Source organism: Orycteropus afer, unplaced genomic scaffold, assembly GCF_000298275.1.
Source record: "Orycteropus afer afer isolate SDZICR_OR568_19922 unplaced genomic scaffold, OryAfe1.0 scaffold00785, whole genome shotgun sequence".
NCBI classification, from domain to species: domain Eukaryota; kingdom Metazoa; phylum Chordata; class Mammalia; order Tubulidentata; family Orycteropodidae; genus Orycteropus; species Orycteropus afer.
In genome coordinates, this window is record NW_006922372.1 from 887,929 (window position 1) to 893,132 (window position 5,204).

The window sequence follows — 5,204 nt, forward strand, 5'->3', positions numbered from 1 at the left end:
CATTTGAACGTGGCAGAGTGGCCAAATTAACCAATCCCAAAATCAGAATTCTATATACCTGAGAGAGAGAAAAAACATCCCGGAAGATTTCTTTGTGCTACTCCCAACAGAAATACCCCAGGTATATAACTTTAGCAATCAGGAGCTACTCAATTGCTCATGGCAAATTCCACCAAGGAGTTTACAAAGACTTCTGGCTAGAAAAGCCACACTATGTAATTTACTACACTGCACCTACATAAATACTTCCCATTTGTCCCTTTCTTTATTCTAGCTTAATGGTTCACAAACTTAAAAACTGCCTTGTATGTATCCACAGATGAAATGTTTTATGTCAATGCAAGGAATTTTTAAAGGGGATTTCAATAATTCATAATTATTACCTCATGTACCAATTTAGCACCTGAGTTAAAGGATGAATGAGATAATAATAATGATAATATGAATACTATATGATCAATAAATGGTAGATTCTGCTTTAATATACTAAGCTACACAATAGCTCTATCAAGATTACTACCCTCATCTCCATTATACTGGTGAGGAAATGGGCCTCTGAGACATCCAGTTCCCATTGCTTCAGTATGACAAAGCCGAAGTTTAAACTCAGGTATGACTGACACAAAGTCTATTTTTTCTTGAACAGTTTCATGAGATGTACCTCCTTTTTTAAAATTAAATTGCATGTTCATGAAGCAAGGTAAAAGAGGTTGAAGGGAAGAGAGATTGAGGAGCAAAATGCTAAACAGCCTGGTGAAGAGGATATTTTTCATTTATTCATGTGAAGAGACCAACATCTGACTCAGATTACAAGTGAAAGGACATATCGTGAGGAGCCAAAATCTCATCAAAATGTGTGGGAGCAGGTACACAGGCTAGGCTGGGAAAATGGGAGAAGCAGTGGAGGATGTGATATTGCCAAAGCCAGGTAGAAATTTCAGTGAACAAAGAAAGGAAAAGAAAATAATTTACACATCTACCACGGAGTATCATAATATTGGCACTATTATTTCACTTAATTCTACTTACAACAATCCTGCAGCCCAAGTATGATCTTGAGATGAAACTGAGATATAGGAAATAGCTTCACAGAACTTTATCACCTGGCTAGGAAAGAGAACTTCCAGACTTTAAACCCAAGTGTTTATCAATTCAAAGCCTATACTCTTTCAACTCCAACCTGTTCACTGTTGAGAAGTGCCAGCTATTTACAGATAGGAAACCAAACTTCTGATGGGGGGCTGGGGGGAAAACAGCAGCAGCATCTGATACACAAGACCATGATTTAGCTTTCACATGGCAGACTGTTGTTGTTGTTGTTGTTGTATTGTTGTTAGGTGCTGTTGAGTCGACTCCAACTCATAGTGACACTAAGTACAACAGAACAAAACATTGCCCTGTCCTGCACCACCCTCACAATCCTTGCTATGCTTGAGCCCATCATTGCAGACACTGTGTCAACCCATCTTGTTGCGGGTCTTCCCTTTTCACTGACCCTCTACTTAACCAAGCACAATATTTTTCTGCAGGGATTAGTCCCTCCTGACAACATAACTAATGTAGGTGAGAGTAAGTCTGGCCATTCTCACTTCTAAGGAGCATTCCAGCTGCACTTCTTCCAGGAAAGATTTGTTCACTCTTCTGGAAGTCCATGTATTCTTTGCCAACACCACAATTCAAAGGCATCAACTGTTCTTGTCTTCCTTATTCACTGTCCACCTTTCACATGCACATGAGGAAATTGAAAATACCATGGCTTGAGTTAGGTGCATCTCAGTCTTCAAAGGGACAAATATGGTTCTTAACGCTTTAGAGATCTTTTGCAGCATATTTTTCCAGTGCAATATGACATCTGACTTCTTGGCTCCTGCTTCCATGGGTGTTGATTGTGGACCCAAGTAAAACAAAATCCCTGATAATTTCAAATTTTTCTCCATTTATCATGATGCTGCTTATTGGTCCAGTTGTGAGGATTTTTGTTTTCTTCATGTTGAGGTGTAATCCATACTGACTGAAGACTGTAGTCTTTGATCTTCATCAGTAAGTGCTTCAAATCATCTTCACGTTCAGCAAGCAAGATTGTGTCATCCACAAACTGCAGGTATTTAATGAGCCTTCCTCCAATCCTAATGCCATATTCTTCTTCATATAGTACAGCTTCTCAGATTATTTGCTCGGCATACAGATTGAATAAGTATGGTGAAAGGATACAACCCTGACACACACCTTTCTTGATTTTAAACCATGCACTGTCCCCTTGTTCTGTTCAAACAACTCTCTCTTGGTCTATGTACCTGTACCTATACATTCCTTATGAGCACAATGAAGTGTTCTGGAATATCCATTTTTCATAAATTATCCAATAATCTTTTATGATCCACACAGTCAATTGTAGGCAATAAAATACAGGGAAACATCTTTCTGATATTATTTGCTTTCAGCCAAGATCCATCTCATATCAGCATTGATATCCCTCATTCCTTGCCCTCTTCTGAATGTAGCTTGAAATTCTGGAAGTTCCCTGTCAATATATTGCTGCAACTATTTTTGAATTATCTTCAGCAAAATTTTGCTTGCATGTGATAGCAGCCAAGTGCCAAAGAAATGCTTCTTTTTCTGAAGTAGGATCGATCAAATTGGAATTTGAGATTTCTTTAAATCATACTTATTTTGTTCATTCTAAATATATAACTGTAAATATATATGTATGGGTGTGTATATTTTATATATATATATGTGTGTGTGTGTGTGTATTTAATCTTTTATTTAAATAATATTGAATAGCATTGCTAATAATGCTAGGCAGTACTTACTGGCCATTTGAATCAGCCCAGTGGCTCCGTGGAATGACCTGGTGATCTGCTTCTGTAAAGTTACAGTCAAGCAAACACTATGGTTCTACTCTGTCACTTGGGGTCAGTATGAGTCTAAATCATACTGAGTCTGAATCTGGATGACACACAAAGACAATACTTATTGACTATTACTGTGTGTCAGGCACTGCACTAAGGACCTAGTGGCTTAGATGATTTCTTCTATAAGCAAATCTGCATGTAAATATTATTAACTACAATTCACAAATGAAGAATTAGGCTCAGAGAGGTTCAGTAATTTTCCCAAGGTCACACAGGAAATAAATGGCATAATTAAAATTTTAGCTCCACTCTGGCTGCCTCCAGGTCCATACTACACTGGCTTTCTACCTTTTTGATATATGCCCTAGGCACTATGCTACCAGAGCTCCTCTAGAAAATATAGATTATCAAAAAGAACAAAATCACACAAAATACCATTAACATATCTGTTTTTCTCTATAGACTTTCAAGCTACATAAGCCAGTATTTTTATTTGATTTTTTTTCCTTAATGCATCTGGCCTGTTCTCCCAAAGAACTGATAAGGCACTCACCAACAGGAACTAACCCTTCTATTTCATTTCACCCTACCACCTCACCTCAACCTTGGTCCAGAGCCCAGTAGGTAGTCATAATCGTGGCTGATGGTCCAACATGAGGAGACCCAAGATAAGTGCTGATATTGGAATGCAAAATTTTCCAAGACATGATTTCCTGAAGGTGGGTAACAGTGCCCAAGCAGGAGGCCCAGGTTAAGGCAGTGCCCTTTCAGTACTCCTAGGAAGCTAGAGGAGAGAAAATAGAGCTAGAACATCTCTATTTGTCCTCATCAGGCTATCTTCTACCTTTCCACCATTTTTATCATTAAATGGCCAGATAACCTGAAGTTCAGGAATGAATGTAATTAAATATAGTTCAGTGTCCAGAACAGCAAGAGTTCACTACGTGATGTGGGACAAAGAGAGATGCTTGGTCAATCTCCTCTAACCTCAGGCCAGGCCCCGATCCTCTATCAAGCATCAAATCTAAGCCAAAATTCATTGTTTCTAAGTCACTTTCAACTCATAGGAACACTGTAGAATAGAGCAGAACTGCACCACAGGGTTTACAAGGCCATAAATATTTATGGAAGCAGACTGCCAAATCTCCCCTGCAGAGTGGGATTGAATTGCAGACCTTTCGGTTAGCAGCCAAGTACTTAATCACTGAGCCACCAGAGCTTCTTAGCATCAAATCAGTCAGCAGTAAATCTGTAAGAAAAATTTTTAAAGAGTTGATAAGCCCTTAAGTAAATGCTTGGACAAAGATGTATGTCCAAAGATGTTCTCCACAATGTTATTCACAAAAGCAAAAAATTGGAAACATAATTGGCCATTACATAGAAGTAATAGAATAAGTTACAATGAATTCATATTGTCATGGATTGAATTGTGTTCCCCTAAAATATGTCAATTTGGCTATGCCATGATTCTCAGTATTGTGTGGTAGTCCTCCATTTTGTGATCTGATGTAATTATCATCCGTTTTGTGATGAGCAAGGATCTGTGTGGGGTATGACTTGAGTTACAGCCTTACAAGAGGGCATGACACAAGTCACACCCTTACTCATGTCACGACACTCACTCAAATCATCACCCTTACTCAAGTCTCACCCTTGGTTGAGTCACACCTTTTATCTTAGGGAAAATGGGAGAAAAGTGAGCAGAGAGGAGTGGGACTTTAGTATTAGCAAAAAAGAGCCAGGAGTGGAGTACATCCTTTGGACCCAGAATCCCTGCACTGAGAACCTTCTAGACCCAGGGGATGATTGATGCCAAGATATGTGGAGATCTCCATGAAACATCAGGCCCAATGATGTTGAAAGGAGACAAGGACGTTCCCTACAGCTGGCACCCTGAATTTGCACTTCTACCTTCCTAAAGTATGAGAAAATATGTGTTTTTTTTTTTTTTTTTTTTTTTGTTGTTAAAGCCATACACTTCTGGTATTTCTGTTATAGCAGCACTAGATAACTTAGACACATATGATGGACTATGTAGTAATTTAAAATTAAATTTTCAAAAATGTCTAATGCCACAGGAAAATAAGCCATAATAAGTTAAATGGGAGAAGTGGAGGGAAGGACATAGACAATATGAATATATAGTATGATATCAAATAGATATTACTTTTGTAATAAAAATATATTATTTTGTTAATGAGAAAACAATACATTTTATAAAAATAAGATGTATAATTTTCACTCTTTTTACAATGTCTTTTCTTTTGCAATTAGCTTTTCCTTTTCTCATACCTGATTCAAGTCACTGATACTTGACTTGAGGTGTCTTGGTTTCTTTTGTAAAATGGA